The 20694-nt window shown below is 33.7% G+C and overlaps 3 long non-coding RNA genes across 3 annotated transcripts; 1 reads left to right on the top strand and 2 right to left on the bottom strand.

Annotated features, from left to right (window-relative positions):
* The first annotated feature begins 4722 nt into the window (after positions 1–4722).
* On the top strand, positions 4723–8995 carry LOC107951175 (uncharacterized). The gene is made up of 3 exons (XR_001698350.2): positions 4723–4854; positions 4927–5091; positions 5166–8995. It is a non-coding gene; the product is annotated as an uncharacterized lncRNA (long non-coding RNA).
* Positions 8996–13184: 4189 nt separating this feature from the next.
* LOC107951187 (uncharacterized) lies at positions 13185–16776 on the bottom strand. Its single transcript, XR_001698358.2, has 3 exons — positions 14589–16776; positions 14424–14503; positions 13185–13414 (listed from the first exon to the last, which is right to left on the bottom strand). It is a non-coding gene; the product is annotated as an uncharacterized lncRNA (long non-coding RNA).
* A 692-nt stretch (positions 16777–17468) lies between these two features.
* LOC121204957 (uncharacterized) lies at positions 17469–19472 on the bottom strand. Its single transcript, XR_005900124.1, has 4 exons — positions 19382–19472; positions 18557–19278; positions 18378–18459; positions 17469–18241 (listed from the first exon to the last, which is right to left on the bottom strand). It is a non-coding gene; the product is annotated as an uncharacterized lncRNA (long non-coding RNA).
* Between the last annotated feature and the right edge of the window lie 1222 nt (positions 19473–20694).

Genomic DNA, 20694 nt, shown 5'->3' on the forward strand with positions numbered 1-20694 from the left:
GGAAAGGTCAGGTAAGAAAGAAGGTAAGGGAATAAAGAAGAAGATAGAAATTGAGAAGTAAAGAAATTTATGATGTTAGATGATATTATGCATAATTATCCATTATGTTGAATGTTGTGATTTATTTGCTTGTAAGCTTACTAAGCCTAGTGCTTAATCTCTTTATTTTCTTCTTCTTATAGTACTTATCTAGCCACTTGGGGATCGAAGGAAACGTCGGAGGCCGATCACACTATCAAAGAAATAACTCGGTATAATTAGACGTTTTGTTTTGTGTATGGCATGTATAGAAACTTAGCTACTTATAGTATAATATGAACAATGAACGATGTGTAAATACTTGCTAGTGATTAGCTAATAAAAATGGCCGATGATATGCATGTTTATTAATATGTATGATTGAATGGTGATTATCACATGAAAATTATGAAAAAATGTGAAAGTAACCTAAAAACAGATTCAAGTAACAGAAATGACGTAACTTTGAAAAATCACTAAAAATTGTAGAAACATAGTTTGAAGATGAATAATATATTAAATTAAAGCTTATTATGTCTAGTTTCTTATGGAATATGAAAAACAGGTAAAGGTATTATATTATATGATATATCTGAGTTTTAGTGAAACAGGGTCAGAGCAATTTCTGGATCCCCTATTTCAACTTTGGAAATTCACCATAAATTGTACAAAACTAATTAGAAGGTTTACTTTATATGGTTATAATCCTTGTTGAGTCTAGTTTTAATAGAAACAAACGGCTTAGTGATATGAATTTTGTACAGGAAGAAACATGGTTCGTAGCAAGAAGAGGTTAGTGCAGTCGAGTTTTGAAACAAGGGAAACTTTAACTAATAAACTGTACTAATTGGCCAAGTCAAAAATCTATGAAAAAAATTAGTAGATAGATATATGAGTCTAGTTTCAGGAAAAATTTACGGATCTTAATTTTGAGTTTTGGAACTCAAGATATGAATTTTTAGGCGACTACGACGCAGAATGGCAGCACATTCCGAAAAGCTTAAATAAACAATTTAAAACTATTTAAGTGATAGATTAAGTTTAGTAATGCCTCGTGCTCGATTCTGGCAACAGTCTCGGGTAAGGAATATTACATATCATAGCTACTGTCATATGTATGGATCCTCTTAGATCACTGATTTGGCACTCATTGCCTTTGAACACAACAGTATAGCCCTTCTCAAGCAACTGAGCTATGCTAAGAAAATTTCTATCGATTTCAGGTACCAACAACACATTTGAGACTAGTTTATTACCTGTTGGAGTACTTATTAAGACATCACCCTTGACTTCTGCCTTAATAAAGTGACCATTTCCTATCTTCACCTTTGTTTTACAGCTTCTGTCTAATGTCTTGAAGATGGCAGCATCTGGTGTCATGTGATTGTTGCAACCATTGTCTAGAAGCCATCTATTTGAGACTTTCTTTTGAGCTGCTAAGCATAACACAGCAAAAACTTGCTCCTTCTGGTTACTGTCCTCTTTTACTACCCGAGCCTCAACATTTTGTTGCTGGGGTTGATTTTGTCTTGGTTTCCTTTGTCTTTGCAAACTCTTTCAACATGCCCCATCTTTTTGCAGTTTTGGCACTACACATCTGGCCTAAACCAGCATTTGGCCTCTGGATGACCAGGCCTTTTGCAATGCCTATAGGGTCTATCCCATTTTCTTGGAGAATCTAACTTTGGCTTGTCTCTCCAAGTCTTCTTGCCTTTATAGGAAATGGTGCTCGAGGTAGCCTTGGTTTTGGCTTGGAAAGCACCCTTCTGGTGCTCCTTTTGTCTGCTGGCTCTTTTTTGCTCTTGTGCATAGAGAGCATTGATCAGCTCAGTTAAAGTGATGCTGGTCAGGTCTCTTGAGTCTTCGAGGGATATATTTTTTCTTCATACCTCTCAGGTAAGGTCGAAAGCACCTTCTCCACTATCCTTGCTTCATTAAACTGCTCTCCAAGGAGTCTTATGTTGTTTACCACAATCATTATCCTGTCTGAGTATTGTTTGACAGTTTCCTCCTCCTTCATCTTCAAGTTTTCGAAATCCCTTCTCAAGTTCAGAAGCTGCAATTGCCTTGTTCTCTCAGTCCCTTGAAACTCTTCCTTCAATCTGTCCCAAGCCTACTTTAGTGTCTCACAGCCATGATCTTTGTGAAGATCACATCTGACACACAGTTCTGAATGCAGGACATGGCTTTGTGCCTCTTGGTCCTTTCATCAGCATGTTGCCTGATCTGAGCTACTGTGGGATTGGCTCTGAGTGGTGCAGGTTCAGCATCTGAGTTGACCACCTCCCATAGATCGAATGCCTGCAGGTAGGTCCTCATTTTGACCACCCATGTGTGATAGCCTTCTCCATTGAAGACTGGTGGTGCAGCTGGTGAGAAGCCTGATGAAGCCATCGATTTCAAAGTTGAAAAGAAAATAAGTCCACTGAGATTACAACTCTATATACCAATTGTTGGTGTTTAGAGTAAAGAGTAAACAAGTTTGAACTAAAACTTGTGCAGCAAGGCTCGATGCTTGCTGATGAAACAAAACAGAAATGAAAGGAGGAATCGAAAAACAAAGAATGTGGAGAGTATTTTGAATGAATAATTCCAATAAATTTTTCATTAATTTGAACAATGGCATAAAGCCAATACAAATATCAAAATATTTTCTGATCAAGGTAAGGCAAACATCACCTAAACACTACCTAACTCCACTAATTACATTGAAAATGAAAGACTATGCTTGCACACTTGGAAAAGTTGTTTTATCAGCTCAAATGTCAACAAAAAAATACATCAAATACATCATCAACTTAGTTCAAATTTAACTAGATTACAAAACATAACAAAAACACAAGTTGAAATTGGACAGCAACATTGAACTTCAACTGTTGCATGCATGGCTCGACTACATGTGCTTCATGACTGCTTGTGCTGCATGGAGACCAGCTTCAACAAAATCCAACAATATCCCAAACTTCAACGTCGAAGAAGAGGAAGGGTCAAAATCGCAGTTATTATTAAATGGTTGTCCACGAAGCATGAGAAAAAAAATTTCAGTCTTTTTATATATGAATTTTCTTTAGTCATGTTTTGATGATGATGTTGGTGTCGGTTGGGATCGAGTTGGTTTTACCTTTCTTAGAGGCATATTCGTGCAACTTTTAATTTAATCACGCAAAAGACAAAGCAAAAACCTAGTCAACTTGTAACAACCCGTTTTTAGTGGTGTCAAAAACGATGATTTTAGAATCTCGTTTTTCGATGATCGAGTAATGAAGATATCATGATTAAATCGTAAAAACTGTAAAAGTTAAACGTTATTGATTTCTATTAGTTAAAAGGCTTGAATAGAAATTTTTCAAGGGTTTTTGTGACAATTAGACCCTACTGCTTTGACATAAAGGGTTGGTGCTTGTTAAATTATTAAATTATATGTTATAATTATGTTAAATTATAGTTAAAATATATTAAAACATAAAAACAAAGTAAGTGACCATTTTTCTTCATCTTTCTATCCTATTGTTATAGATGGAAAAAATTTGGCCAAGCTCTCATCTAAGTGATTTCAAAGCTCATTTTTGGTAAATTTTATGTTTTTGAGACTATTGTAGCTTGATTTAGCTCATATGGGGATTAGATTGTAAAATTGTTAAAGTTTTGAAATGTTTTTATTGATTATTTTTGAAGCTTTTGGTATTAAATGGTTTAGTTGTAAGTTTAGATGTGATTAGGGACTAATTTGTAATGTGAAATTTGTTAGTTTTGAGTATAGAAAATAAAATAAAAATAATTTAAAATTAGCAAGAAATTTTTGTAAATATAAATATTAGAGGACTGTATAAGGCAGCGATTGAAATCAGATTGTAAAACGAATTTTAAATGTGAAAGATATGATTGTTTAACGGGGGTTTAAAATTAGAAAGGGCTAATAGTTCTCTTTTGCCTCTAAGTACCAGTTGAGGTAGTTGCATGCACTTCCGCTCGGAAAAGTCATGTCTAGTTTCAGGCTACCGTCTAGCTATTTTCACTGTAACCTTAGATACTTTACATGTAACATATTACAATTTATAAGGTTTAGAGGAATTTATAAGGTTTAGATTATTTGTTCCCTTTCATTATTTTGGTTTAATTTTTCTTCAATTTCAACAGAACTTCATTCCAGGTGTCTGTCTTCCTTATCTCTCTTGTTGATTTCGCAAATGCCAGGCTTCTTTTTCCACTATCCCTATTTTTCATTTTTCCCAAAAGAAGAAAAAAAAATCTTTCCAAGCCTTTCACTCTGCACAATCATGATGGTAACCCTGTGTTCCCACTCCAGAGTTCTTTACTTTTTTGTACCTCTATTTAGATTTATTTGATTTTATGTAGGGGTGGCTGAGGTTGTTTTTGGATTTATTTGGCGATTTGATGATGAAAGGGGAGGGAGGGGGGTGGACTGGGGTGCTTAAAAGGATCAAATATTTGGTTGGACAAAATTTCAAAAGAACTCACAAGACAAATGAGAAAGGAAAAAAATAAACAGTATAGTCTAAGTTGGTTATAACAAAAGATGTGGCACTCATCTAGTAGTGCCTTGGAATTTATCCTGGTAGAGATATAGTTGATGGAAGCTAGATTCCAATTTTGCTTCTTGTCAAGTGTCATTAATGTCCCTAGATTATGACCTTGGACCCACAGAATATAGTATCATATTCAAATTTTTTGGTGCTTCTGGGATAGAAAGAAATGGATTTTAGTTCGCATTCAATTGCCTTTTGACTTTTCTTCGCATGCATTTTGAGTAGGGCTGTACCCTCTGCCGTTTTTTCCCAGCCACAAATTGGACAAGTTGGTCTTACTGAAGAACTGGTGAGGAACTGTTTGGTACATTAATAACAGCTGAAATTGGTTTATTTTGCTCACAATTCAACGGTTTTACAGGCTATAAAAGAATAGGGTGATATTGATGTCTACTCTGCAAACTTCAGGCCACTCTATCTGGGCTTCCTGATTGGGTGGGTTTTCATGAAACTTATAGCCTGTGCAAAGACAAACAAAGTTCTTGGTCTGCACATGTGTGGAGAAGATTCTGCCGAAATTCTGCAGGTTCAAGCCTTTACCTAAATTAGTGCTTTCCATTTCACGTTCTGCAGTTTTCTCTGACGTGAGTTGTTTGCCAGGGATATGCAGTTGCTATAAAAGCTGGGCTGACAAAAGCAGATTTGATGCCACGCTAGGTATTCTTCCTCCAGCAGCTAAGGAGTTTGTCACAATGCGTACTCCTACTGGGAAAATACGACCGAGCCTTGAGTCTGAGGTTTGTCTCAACCTTCTGCATCGAAACTTGTTGTCTAATATGTTTAATTACCTCTAATCTTTTAGAAAATCACTGAAGTGAACAAGGTTACTGAGAAACTGGCAATGCCTTTGCCATACAAGAGAAATTGTTTTTCAGCAATAGTTACCTAATTTCCTTGCTGCTATTTAACCAACTGATTTCCAAGCTGCTGGTTTTTGTTACTTTTTGACTTAGACAAACTTGAATGTTCAAATGGTTTATTTGCTTTGAGTTTATATTTTTGCAATCCGTGTTTTGAACCATTTACAATGATATATTTTTTTAATGCAACCAGTAATGTTATTCCAATTTCATCACCATTGCTCCCACTGAGTGCTGTTACTCTATTTAATGAAACGTGGAAAGAGTGAGGCAAACGCTACGACAGGGGTTTAGATTGACTGGCAGTACATTTTGGGAGTTACTTTTAAGGTGCAAAGAATTGGTATGCTGTTCTTGTGACTAATAGAGAATGAATTTTTGCTTTGCGGGTGTTGTTTTGAGTTCTTATAACATGTACCAAATCCTAGATAATTTCAGAGTTCCTGCTGATCAAATTGATTCTTTTTTTTTTCCGGGGTTTTTTTTGGGGGGGGGGGGGTGTTGGTCATAGGATATACTGATTCACTTAGAATCTTAGAGACAAACTTTTGTGTTTGAAGTAAATATGGTCTCTGTATGCAAAAAGAAGCTTAACCGCATAAATTATTTGTTCAACTTTAAAATCAAGTGAAATTACCCTTGTGTTCTTGCTGCAAGCATTATTCCTGCTTTGCTTATTCCCTCTCTGGTTTTTCGCCCCTTAAGTGAACCCTTCAAGTTGTGCAATCATCTCAAGCAATTTGTTGGGACAACTGGTGTCTGTCCACCTTGTTTATGGTTGATGGAACTCAGATTTTGACTTGTTGAATGAATGATCATATGGAGCAAAGCTATCCTTTGGGGTGCCACTCATTAAAGCAAGCTACAGAAGGAGATTCGTAAACACAAGATTGTACTGTGAATTTGTTCTGAGAACCTTAACATAGGATCCCCATCCAAGAATCTCTCAATTTTGCACTAAATAATCCAACCCCTATATTTTCTCTTTTTTTAAATGATAGCCGTAGTTTTTAATTTTCCTTTTCATCAACTTCAGTCATTTACATTAATTTTTTGGGGGGAGAGAAAGAATATCCTTGTTTGTTTTCTGGAAGATGACTTTGGCATTCTTTAATAGCTGGCTTGTTTGACCCACGTTTCCCAAGAGTTAAAATATCAAATAATCAATGGGGCCTATCATGGTGGGCAAGTTAACTGTAGACTATTCTAGATGGCTTGATGCTGATTGTTCAATCTCCATTACCTTGCACATTAGCTTAGTTGGTGGTGGATGAGTCGAATAAAATAATAGTTCAAGGAAACAGAGAGACACTGTACAACCTATGTATTTGTTCATACAAGAAGAACCATACATCATCTATCATCTATGAAACTTCTATGTTTTATATAGTTTGCTATGATGCCATAATAGGTGCTTTGGTCTACCTATTGCATCACTTATATTAGCAGTATGATAATGCAAACTGGCTAATGATTTGATCTTTTAACTATAATGCTCAGTTGCCTGACCTAATTGCTTGAGATGGTGGTGGGTATCTTCATGGTGATGATCAAGTATAGGCCGTTCCTGTTGCATCCAACGACCGTCATTGTTCCTCACCATGCCCTTGTTCTCATCTTGCCTCCAATATGGGGGGACCAAGTAATGGTCTTTCAAAAAGTCACTGGCCTTGTTCACCAAAGCAGGGTCCCTCCCGCTTGCCAGTACAAATCTACGGCCTTTCCCATGGTATCTGCCACACATACAAATTACCACATCAAATGAAAATCCAATTAATTTGATGATTATCTATTTCCTATTATATAAATCTTCACTACAATCATCATCAAGTTGCTTCCGAACTTATCTCATTCAAATCTTATATAATACTTTCCAATTCCACCATCAGCTACCGTAATCATGACCACCATTAATGATGAATATATCCATGTGATTATAATTATTTATTGCAACTTTGGTTTAAACCACTGAAAGTGGGTAATGTCAAATATGAGAGTATTTATAATTATTTTTAACACTGAACATCATATTGGGTCCTAGAAAGCACCATATTCAACATCATTATCAGCGGATGGTTGCTAATAAGAAAATGACCAACTGATGAGGTGATGAAAAAGGAGGTTCATTTCATTCATGGTTAATTTAACTCATAATACAGGTTCATGCTGAACTATGGTTTGAGCATAAGAAACTAACCCGTCAAGTAAGTGCAAGTGAGCTTCCAGGTTATGAGCACAGGTCAGATCCCCAGTCTGCTTCAAAAATGGCGAGTGTGTATGATCTAAGGCCAGTTCAACTCCGACGTGGGAGTAGCTCCAAGGCAATCCCTCAGCCAGCTTCATCAACACAGGCGACACGTTTTCATTGAAAAACAGTCCTGGAGATTTAGGGACTATATCATGCACATTCACCACCCTCAACACCTTAACTCCCAGCGATTCCATCCGTTCCTTGAACCTCACGTTTCCAACCCTAGGACCCGAAAACGAGAACACGCTAACAGGCACAGCTCTGCAATCATTTAACAAATTTAGACCTGTTTCAACGATATCATAGGCGCTGAGAATCGCCAGGGCACTGCCTAGACTGTGACCAGTTATGGTAATGCTTATCTCTTCATCTTGGTACAGTTCAAGCAACTTCTTCACTTCAGTTAGAATTTGTTCCCTGGCTGAAAACTTGCAGAACCGGCAATTCACATCCTTCTCAGTGTAGAGATCAAGGAAACCCGATTCTACTTTCACCATTGGATCGGGGCATGGAATTTTGTTGGAAGAAATCGGTTTGAGAAAATCCATCAAATCTGCAATCCACTCTAGGCGTGTCACCGTGCCCCTCCAAGCAATGGTGATGTCCCGACGGCCTAAACGCTTTGACATTTCGTCATCAGACACCGCAACATATCCGATCCAATTCGCATTCTTACTCCACACTTTGGGCCAGCGTGATTTCTTGAAAAAATTCGGAAGGTTAATGTTGGATGTGGCGAAGAGGTACCTAGAGATGTGGTAGCCATGGTGTGCCATGCCTAGAGCATCAAAGAACTGCCGACGCGTGAACCTGCAACTCCCACAGTACTTGGAAAAGGGGTCGAAATCGAAAGCGTCGTAAGCGGCTTGTGCCATCTCGCCGTAGCGAATCAGCTCGGAGCGTAAGAGAGGGTCCATTGGATCCAACATCCCAACCCAATCATCTTGGCCCTGGATTTCTCTCCATACATCGGCTAAACATCTTTCTTCTTGTTTAACAGGCTCAATTTCCTTTTCGAAGTCATGGTTGATGGAGGACAATGGCTCACTTGTTTTGGACAAAGCTCGAGGAATCCTAGGTGATCTTGTCGAAAACTCCAAGCTTTTGTTACGTCCAATGCAAGATTTCTGACCCAACAACGACGCAATTGAAGTACATTTTTCATATGGCAAAACCCGATGATCATCATGGAGCCGTCGATTGATAGAAAGAAAAGTTTGGGATAGAGAAATGGCCATTGAAACAAAACAAAAAAAGATAGTGTATACACTGTAGGAAGAGAGGTTTAATATATTACAAAGACCCCAAATCCCCAATGACTGAGTTGGTATTTTATTATATTGTAATATGAACAGATTTTTTTTTTTTTGTAATGCATGTGATTCATGAGGAATCCTAATCCTCAAATTAGTCAATGTTTTCACGTTTCCTAGAAGTTCTTGGCAATGGCATCATCCTATAGTTAATTCTTTACAAATAAAGAAGAGACATATATCTTTTAAATAATGCACGGCTGGAGTTGAGTTGGTGTACTTCTATGGGAGACAATGTGATCTGCATCTTACGATGTAATTTTAAATACTTCCCAAATTAAACGTACGCCTTAAACTAGAAAAATTACTGCAAAATAATTAAGATCTTTTTAAAAAAGATTCTTTATTTTGTAACAGAAAAAAAAATGTTTATTTCTTTTTTGTTGTTGCAACAAGAGTATCCACTATGAATAACTATAATTAATTTTCTCGTCGTAAATATTTTTTAAATAAATAAATGGTTGTGTAAGGATTTAACCTCCGACCAAATGATTAAGAGATAAGATATTAAGTATTTTAATTTTTGAATAATCATTACTCTTCTTTTTATATATAAAAAAATACATTGTTATTTTTCAATACTGTTCACAGGAACATTGACTCCTCTGAGAGAAGTCTTATATTTAAAGTGTTATTTTCTGGACAACTAACTCAAACTGTCAACAATAAAAGGTATTAATTCCGTGTCGGGTTTTGCCTCCGGTCTTTATGCAGAGCCGTGTATGGCTCACAAAAAGGACACCTTAGTTGACGAATATCGATACCTACAAGACTAGAAGTACTTAACCGTATTGTAACTCAAATCACCAAGTATAATTTTATACTTAATTTATTTAAATAACGAATAGGGTAGAGATTATACACATTATATAGTATTGATTTTTTTATGTCGTTTTTGCGGCATGATTGACCAAATTATATGAGGCAAGTAGCAATGTTACAGCTCAAGAACTTTGGTATCGTATCCAAATGTAGATCTCCGGTAGATATGATCAGTGGCTGATAATATATATATGCATGTCAGCTATAATTATACATACAGCACTTTATATCTTTTTGTTTTGGGGGTTAAAAACAACACTTTATATCCTTGTTTTCGAGGTAATCTATATTCATATGAGCTCTATAAAAAAACAAACTATACATATTTTTTATTTAATTTGTAATTAATTTTATTTTTTATTATGGAAAAATAAATATTTTATATTTAAAATAGTAAAAATAAGTTAAAAGTTTTAAATAATTTTTTTAATTATCATAAAAAGATTATTGATTATTTTTTACTTATTTGAAAATTATTTTTTAGAAATATTTATAAAAAAATTTATCAAATAATATTTAAAAGGCATAAAAAATAAAATTAATTTTTTCAAAATAAATCTAAGAATAAAAAAATAATATGAAAAAATTAAGAACTAAACAATACCAATAATTTGAGGGACGGTTAAAAAAAATAAAAAAACCAACAAAACCAATTTCACCCCTACGTTTAGATTTGAAAAAAATCCCATAAATGGGCTTGATATCTATTTACTAAGAAATTTTTAAATAAAAAGACAATTATACTTTATTATTTATTTATGTATTTTTATTTAATTTTATTCATTTAACTTTTTTAATTTTAAAATAATAAAAATTAATTACACATTGAAGTGCTAGAAATTTAAATATATTTGGATTCTTTCATAAAAAAATTATATTTCTCTTCAGTTAAAATTAAGCATTTTAAATTTATATTCAATTTAGTTATATATTAAAACATGAGATGAATTTATTAAATTTTTTTAATGTAAAATTAATTAGTTGCCATTATTTAGTAGATTTTAATGAAAAAAGTGATTAAAATATAAATAGAAAAATAGAAAATAGAAAACGGAATCATTTAAAAGTTAATTAATTAAATTAAAATTTAAATATTTAATATGTATAAAATATTATTAAAAAGGAAAAAAAGTAAAAGACAAAATAAAAATAAAATATAATTATCATTTATAATAGTTTCAACCAATGAGGCCTTAGTTTAATGGTAATTTTAAGGATACCAAGTTTTCAAACCATGATTATCACTCTGTGTAAACCATGATTGAGATTTCAAATTATATTTATTCTAATTTATGCCCCATGTAGATCTTGTATAAATTTATTATGGTTTAGGTATAGATATATCCGGGTTATCATTTCGATTAAAATTTATAATGATTAATTTGATTATAATTATTTGGATGTATCATTTGTAATTGTAATTGTGACTGTACTTATAATCTAAAAAACCAGATTTTTTACCTATATAATATAAAATAAAAAATTTATTAAAATGATATGTTTAAAAAATTATGTACTAAAATGATACATTCAAATTGGTGGAGAGTGGTGCATAGGTGGTACCACTTTTGTTCAGGGGTCCCTCCGGCTCCCCCATCCGGCTCAATTTTAAAGTATCAGTTAAAAAAAAGTAAAACAAGAGAGGGAGAAGAGAAGAAAGAAAGAAAAGAGAAGAGAAGAAAGAAAAGGTATTATTATTTTTATTGTTATTTTCAGATAGAATAGATTAATATGATAAGAAAAAATTATTTTGTTAGTAATATATAGTTTATTTAGTGTTATTTTTATGTGTTGTTTTAAAGTTATTTTGTTTATTGTGATTTGTTAGTAAGTTTTGTGTTTAGATTAATTATGTGTTTATTGTGAATGTTATGTTTTAATTTTTTTTAATATATTTGAAAGTTTTTATTTTAGTAACTATTATAAAGTAATTGTTAGTTAGTGACAACAACAGAAAAAAATAGATAAATACTGAACATATTTCTGTCATAGATATTGTTAGAAATGTCAATAAATTTGATATTGTTAGAAATAGTCTCTTTTTATTCATTAATTTTTTTATGTAATTATTTTTATGCTGTTTGAAATTGTTTTGAGAATTTTTGTTTATTTTTTAACAGATTGAGTATTGAAGATGGACAATCAATTTTTCATATGCGTTTATTTCGATGGAATCATCTTGACAACAACCGTTGGATGGATATTTGAATGTCGGCAACAAATAATAATGAGATTTAATAGAAATGTCTAATTCGATGATATGAAGAAAAAGATTAGTGCAAAAATTGTTAGACGTTGTGGAAGAAGGATCTTGAAACTTTTCTACAAGTTTCTAGTTTCGACAGATCCTATCAAATTCACTGAAATGAAATTTGTAGACAATGAAGACGTGGAGACAATGATCACTCTTTATTGTGGGAATTAGAGTGACCAAAATGCACTGATTCAGTTATTTGTTGAGTTAGCTGGTGTGGAGCCAACTGAAGATTTCACTGCATCTGGTGAAGAACATGGAGCTTAAGAACTGTGTATGGTGGCTCCAATATCGTACGTTGATAGTGAATCGACTATACGCGAGATTGATATTGATCTTAATGTTGCACCGATATTGATGTGGTTAGTGATGATGGATACGATAGTAGTGATCCCTATGATCAAGAGGTCGATAGTGATAGTAATCCTGATGTGGACGAGATCCCCGATGATATTGATGATGAAGACGTGAATAACGATGGAAACATTAACGCGTCTTCAGTTTGAAACCAGATTCGACGTATTGTGATACACAATAATCCTAGGACACATATGCCGCTACGTGGCGCACGTAGCCAAGATCTTGGAGTACCCAGAAATACTACCTACTCAGCGATTGGCCGTAGATTTAAATCTTGAGGAATTGTTCGTAGGCCAGAGATTCAAAAGTAAGGAAGAGTGTGTATTTGCTATTAAGCGGTACAGCATGAATATATTAGTGGACTACAAAGTCGCAGTGTCTAAACCGACATTATATATTAGGGAGTGTTGGAAGTCGACAGAAGGTTATAATTGGCGAGTACGAGCTGCATTTATTCAAAATTCGCAAATGTGGGAGATATGAAAATTTGTTAGGCCTCACACATACACATCAACACATCAACACATATGACAGAAGATCATTAAAAAATTTATTCCAAAACTATCTGTACATGTATCATGCCAATGGTGAAAGACATGCCGACTATTAAAGTTTCGGTACTGATTGCCAAAATGCAATCATATGCCCTTCACAATAAGTTTAACTAGAGATCTATCATAGCAGTATAATTAGCATTTAATCTAGATAATTTAAACATGAAGATCAATCCAACATATAGAATGAGAGAGAACACTTATCAGAAAAGAAAGTTATTTTTATTCATCGAAGTAAGTAAAGTCTTTAATCAACTAATCATGCATGGCTCAACCATTTAGAATTTATCTGAAATTAAAACGTGTAACTCTCGTATCTAAAAAATGAACATCAATACTAGGGGTAAAAACTAGATACATGTGCCCATAAGTCACTTGGATTCAGCTACAAGTAAAACTTCCAGTCATTGTCAAGTTCAACTCAAGCTTGATAACCTTACAAAGATTTGGCAAAGAGAAAAAAAAACTCAAATAAATTCAAGTGAAAAGCATGTATCAAAAACTAAAAAACAGATATGTGCCCATTAAAAAAACAAAGTTAATGGGACTGCATAAATCATAAAAAACAGAAACGGAGGAGAAAACTTAGGATTTCTATCTCGCGAAAGTACACAGGAAACAAACAAAAAGAACAAACAGAAAGAGATCAATAGATTTGAAACATGGAACGAAAAAGTGATGTATAAAACTGAAAACCAAAAACCATAAAATAGAAATGAAAAGGCAAAAGACAAAAACAAAGACAAAGGCAAATAAGTGAAAACGCAAACCCAAATAAAGATTCATACATGAAATCAGTCTCCGATAAAGCAACCAAAAAGAAACAAATAGACAGACCCATTCGATAGATTTCAAACACAGAGCGAAACAGTGAGTTGTAAACCTGAAAAACCAAAAACCCCATTTATGTTTTATTTTTTTCTTTTCTTTTTATTAATTGCTTACGAAAACTCTCTTAAACTCACTTTAAGACCAAAGCACATACATAGATCCTTTCCTTTGATCCTATTAAGGAACTTAGCAAGAAAAGATAGTACCAGCATAACATGTTTATTTTTCAAATGATCTCAAACATATTTTTCCCCAATATCCTGTATTTAAAAAAGTAGATTTCTAGCTAGTTACTTGGAGTCAAGTGCAAGCCCTATATACAGATATGTATCCAATTTATGCGTGTTCAATTTTTTAAAGCTTTTCCATGCATTTGGAATATTTTTGTAGGGACATATCCCTGTATCCAAGTTTGTCTAAGCGTCAGACGCGTGTACTACAAGAAAAAAAAAGAGCAGGAGCAACAGAGATTACCGATATATAACTATTAGTTCTCTTTTTAAGAATTATTCACATTGCTTAGGAGAAATCACATGTTCTATCAAGGGTAGCATGGAAGAAAGAGAATAGTTTCAGTTGAATATTATAATAGAAATACCTACAACTGTCTTACATTATAATAAGGTTGTCGACCAGCAATGCAAGGTGATGTTTCTATTAAACCATATCCATTCTGCACTTCAGACCAATTGCCTACATGTACGAGCCATCATAAAATAAGAGATAAGTTGACTAGTACCCTTTTCATTTGAAAACTAAAAACATATTAGCATCTAACCTCATAAAACTTTTCAATATGCGTTGGCAAACTTCCACTCTGTTTTTGGCAGTCTAGAAGATGATAGAAAATAATCAATAAAACCCAGAACAGAAATACTAGAAATGCTGAACAAAGAAAAATAAAAGGAACATACCTACAAGGATCTTTGCACATAAAAGGAAAAATAATAATATGATTTCCTCTTCTTTTTCTCCTTTGTAACGTTTCTTTTTTTCAATTGCAATACACTACATTATATGACACAGATGTGAATGTCAAATAAGGGTATGTAAGCAACGCTGATATGTTTAATTTTGCATATGGTTTTCTATATATTTGAAGGCTCAGCTAATATCCCCAAACAATGTCCAGTGATATGTCAAACAAAAGTGTCAGACCCAAGTACTTCAAGAAAAGAAAAATGAAAGAGTCGGCGAAACATAGACAATTCATGCAGGTTTTATTAGTTCATAAATAGAGTTCACTCTAAAGCTGGAAGAAAATTTTTCAATAACAAGTTTATGTAGCTAATAGATCAAACCTTTTGGATCCCAATAGCAGAGTGGATTTTTTTGTAGACAAACTTTGTTGCTAAGACATGCAATAGCCACAATATTATAGCAATAGTTTAAGACCATAAGTAGCCAAACATGGATACAATATGTGAAGGTTCCTCCAGATTTCTTATTAGGCATAGACCCTATTGATCAAATAAAAATCAAAGGGCAAAACTAAGTTGAAACAACTGACTAACAAACATTAGAATTCATCCAGTTTGATAGTTTGGAGAGAAAAAAAAACAATCAGAGGACCATATGAGTGCACCAACACTCAGTACATGTTACTTGGACTCAAGTGGGTGTGAGTAGAGGCACCCATCTTATATGGGTATGTTTGACTTTTTTTTTGGTAAGTTTTTCACTATATTAACCCAACACTTCATTTTTTCCTAAATAACTACTGTGTCTGAATTCATCTCCAACATATGCTCGGACATGGGCATCGAGATATGGTCCTCCAAGAGTCCTCCAAATACATGCAATCCTAGAAAAAGCTGAAAATACTCAAGTTAGATGCCTATGTCAACACTTACACCCAAGTCCGAGTAATATAGCCTTTTCATGTATTTGGAGGGTCATATGCTATATCCACGTCCGGGAATGTGTTGAACACGGATACTTCAAGAAAAATGAAAAGTGAAGAAACACATGATGATTGTTTTTAATTTACTTTATTCAGTTTGGTTGATTCCATAGGCTGCTAGACTAGTCACAATATCCTGCAGAAAGTGTTATCAGCATAACCCTATTGTCAAATGAATTCCCTGATAAGCAGAACCATGTTTAGCCCGTACATTTAACAGAATTTTAACAATTTATACAAAAGCACAATTACTTAAACAATTTCACTAAAAATGAAGTTATGTGGTCTAGTTGAACTTTAAGAATTATATCCATAAAAGAAATATAGGTAACAGGTTAAACTGGCATCTAATCCTATTTAACCCGTACATTTAACAGAATTTTAACAATTTATACAAAGGCACAATTGCTTAAACAATTTCACTAGAAATGAAGTTATATGGTCTTAGTTGAACTTTAAACATTATATCCATAAAAGAAATATGGGTATCAGGTTGAACTAGCATCTAATCCCCATCTATCTTAAGTTTTAGGGCATTAAAAAATGGATTTAAGCCATGGGAAAGTGCATAAGAGCATTAAAATTGAAAAGAAAAGATATTGGGATAAGAACATTATCGTGTAATACAATGAAGGAAACAGCGTGTCTAATACAATGAAGGAAATAGCATGTCTATTTGGGATAAGAATCAATGTAATAGAGAATATGAATAATAAAGTAGTTGACTGCAAAAGACAGGCCATTGCTGGTGAAATCTTGCAGAACTAGAGTTTCTTTCTTTCCCAAAGCATCCAACAAGAACAACCACACCGACATCCATAGATTTGAAAAGACGAATCGAAGCAATATTTCATAGAGCTGAAAACCCAAAATCTATGGATGAAGCAAGTGATTTCAATATCACAAAAAAAATAGAAATGATTGAGAAGGAAGAGATGAAAACGGATGAGAGAGGAAAATTTTGAAGAGAAAGAGATGGTGAAGAAATGGGAAAGTTAAGGAGAGGATGGGATTTGAAAAGACTGATGAAAACGGGCAAAGGGGTTCTTCTCCTGCCAATGGTAACTATTTTTATTTAATACACTCATTTAATAAAGTGATAATTGAGTTGTTTACCTTTCAAAATTTCATTTCATACCCTCATTTTTAATATTCTTAATGTCTAAATATATTTATTTTTAAAATAATACTATTTACTATATCAAATATATTAAGAGTTAAAAAAGATAGTCAGAGTCTAGTAGATTAGTAATGCTAAATGTCGTAACTAACAAAAAGAAGCCTAAATTTTGAAATGGTTCTTAGGCATTTTAAACTAATAGGAAGAGAAGTTTCGATTTGATTTATTTCTCCACTAATACTCAATATGATTTAAATAGTGTTTTTTATTTCTTTAATAAATATAATGTTTTTTTAATAATACTTAAAAATATTGTGATACATATTATTTTATTAAATAAACTTCTAATTGATATCATGGTTATAATGACATGTATAGGTGGACTTATGTCTAATGTTTAGTTAATGATGTCGGCATGTAATATTACTTTGAATTTGTGAAACTTATGATATTTGTGCCTTGATGGTTGGTGTACTTTTTTTTATGTTTAAAGATTGGTGTTTATAAGATCAAATTGATGCATAGTTTTATGGCCAAAGTGGTAAGAGTTGGCATGTTTACGAAGTGATCATTTAGGGCATGTTTTATGCTAATGGTGTTTATATTTTTTTAGAATAAAAAAAGTACAAACTTTGTAATATTTAAATTGCAAGAAACCCCTAAAATTGATGGTTTGATGGTGTGGTCCTAGGGGTATATTTTTGTGGGGGTCGACGTTCACGTTGTGGCTGATCGCGGTGATCAACATCCTCTTCAGTCGTAGGTGGGGGTGTGCGAAATATAGAAGAAAAATCATATTCCCCGAACACCATCGATGAACTTGAGTCGGGAGGCTGTACTACGGTAGATACAACCCAAGAGGAGTAGAGTAATGCGGTGGATACAGGCCGGGAGGAGTGTTGTATTGAGGTGGTACTGGACTAAAGATATCAAACCCGGAATGATATCCGTGTCCTGACGAGCCCGGGAAATAGTCATTGACCCGTAACTTTGGATGATAAGAACTATCAGCGAAATGTGTATGCAATTGCTCGGGCTCAGGCTCGGGCTCTAGCTTTGCCTCTGGCTTAGCTTCTATATCGGGCACTGGCTCGTATGCCCCAAGTTAATGCATGTGCGGGGGAGACTATAGTCGACTGTCCATCAAATAAATATGGTTTTTCCATACTAGAGTACCATTGTATGTACTTTAACGATGGTTGCAAATTTAAAGAAATATCCATTTGAGGTCTTCGCGCCATCTGATTATCCCACACTGCAATATATTTCTAGTGCACAACCCCCCAATTATTTCCATGTTTTCCTCTCTTATTAATCCTGTGAATCTTCCCCAATTGCATTGGTAGAACGGGGATATACTGGATGCAACCAAACTGTCGGAGTACTAGATCCCCGTAATACCACTCAACTGTATGAAAATTGATAAACATGTGAGAATGAATGTGGGTAGAAATACTACACGATTAATAACATGGTTAAAATTTAACACAGTTCGAGTAAGATATACAAAGTAATTACATGTCACGAATATTGGAATAGCTTACCCCTTCCTTAGCATGTTGTTCAATCATCAGACTATATATAGGGGCAGTGTATGATCTCCCAATACTCGGATAAAAATTCTATCTATGAAAACAAATTACATGTTAGAATAGTATCGTTAAAATAGTATCATTAGAAAAAAAATGTCAATTAATCGCAATAACAAGTTAAATTTTATCACCTGTTCACTAGTGGAAATACGTATGCTTGGTGCCTAACTGATGCCAAAAATGACATTCGATAAAGAGTCCATAACTGCAGCAATATAAGGCATCCGCCTATATCTACAGCATCAAACTTTGTCGTCCGACAAAGCTCATAATACAACATAGCCAGAACTGCGGAACCCCAACTATATGAGCGAACATCTTGCAAATCAGCTAACAGAGGTAAATACATCAAATGAACCCTATTGTTGTTCGCATCCGACATTAGTACACCCCCTATAATATGTATAATGTACGCTCAAACTGTGCACATCACCTCCTGCTCGGTGGCATTAATTGATAAATGTTCAAAATTGGCTTTTAGCCATGAAAATTTCAAACCCGTAAATTTGGACTCAGCATCGTTGGATGAGGCTCCTAGTAGGCTATAACAAAGGGCAGTTGGCTCAACTATCATACTTACACCCATTACGGCATCCTGTCGATTGGGAGCCCCAAGTTGCAATACAACATCCTCTAGAGTGACAGTGCACTCCCCACACGGCAAATGAAAAGTGTGGGTCTCCGGGCGCCAACGCTCGACCAATGTGGATATTAAATTGTACTGTAAATCAAACTTTCGGATCAATGCTGCTGACCTGAATCCAGCTAACTCCAAGTATAGCATCAGTCGTTCATCCGGGGAATATCCTAAACCATTCACCCGACTCCTCAATGCGCGGTACGAGCCCTGACACTATTAAATTACAAAAAATAGTTATAATAACATAATTTATTTCCGTAAATGATGTACAACTTTTTTTAAGGGAACTCGTGATTAACAGATAATAATATATTACCATATTATTAATTGTGTTTGATATGTGATCATCGTTCTTAATCAATGAACCCATTGCGATACCTACAATTTCAAAACAAATATCGGCAATTAATTTCAGACTTTGATGCATTTTAAATATTTATCAAAATACCTAAATTTTATTTAATGCTTTTAATTACAAAAAAAAATATCAAACAGCTTTGTCCACATCATATTTCTTGCTATACTACGTTAACAAAATAAACATATCTTATAAATTTCAACTCAAACTCCAACTCAATGGTCCCATTCCATCTCAATGGTTTAATCTTTTACCTATATAAAAACAAAAAATTTATATTAAAATAATAAAAATAACATGCCAATAAAAAAATATAACAAAAACATAACATAAACTATCTCAACATAATAAATATGAATATTTTTATTATTATTTAAAAATGATAATAAGTAAAATGTATTGGTTTAAAAATATATTATATATAATAACATGTCAACTTAATTATTGTCAAAAAATATAATTTATTGCATAGAAGGATTCAAAATAAATTTCATTTATAATATTTATAAAAAACATAAAATAAATTTTAAAAACATAAACTCTTATTGTCAATTATAAAATCTTAAAAAATTAGAACATATAAACTATTATTCCTAATTTATCTCATTAATTCCAACTCAATGGTCCCATTCACAAATTCCATATCAATGGTCTCATCTTTTACCTACATAAAAAAAATTATATTAAAATAATCAAAATAACATGCCAAATAAATTACATAAAAAATAAATTTAATCTACATAAAACACACATAACAAATAAATTACATAAAAAAATATTCTTTGTACATAACATAAATAGACTTTTTTTACTTCAATAAACATTAAAAAGATTATGAATGAATGAAAATATAAAATAAATACAAACATACCTTAATAGCTCTTTTTTTCTTTCTTTTTCCCTTCCCTTCCCACCCTCTCCTTCTCCTTCTTCTTCTTCTTCTTCTCTTCTTCAAAAACTTTCTTCACTCTTCCGGCCAAAAATGGGGCATTGAGGACCTTATAATGGTCCCCAAACACACAACTCACAAGCATCAGATATGACCCGTCCCATCGCCTGACAACCTCAACCGGTGCTGCCTGTGGAGATGGCGTGATCGAGAGTGCCGCCTTTGCATAAGGCATGACCAGTGGGTGCCGCCTCTCTAGTAGGCATGACCTCTTGTGCTGTCCCATCTTTTCTTTAAGTGCCACCTATTATATTGCCTTCACCAGTTTTTTTATTTTTTATTTTTATTTGCAGTCAGAATTGTCGAAATTCTAGGGTGGTAC

Source organism: Gossypium hirsutum, chromosome A08, assembly GCF_007990345.1.
Source record: "Gossypium hirsutum isolate 1008001.06 chromosome A08, Gossypium_hirsutum_v2.1, whole genome shotgun sequence".
In the NCBI taxonomy this organism is placed as follows: domain Eukaryota; kingdom Viridiplantae; phylum Streptophyta; class Magnoliopsida; order Malvales; family Malvaceae; genus Gossypium; species Gossypium hirsutum.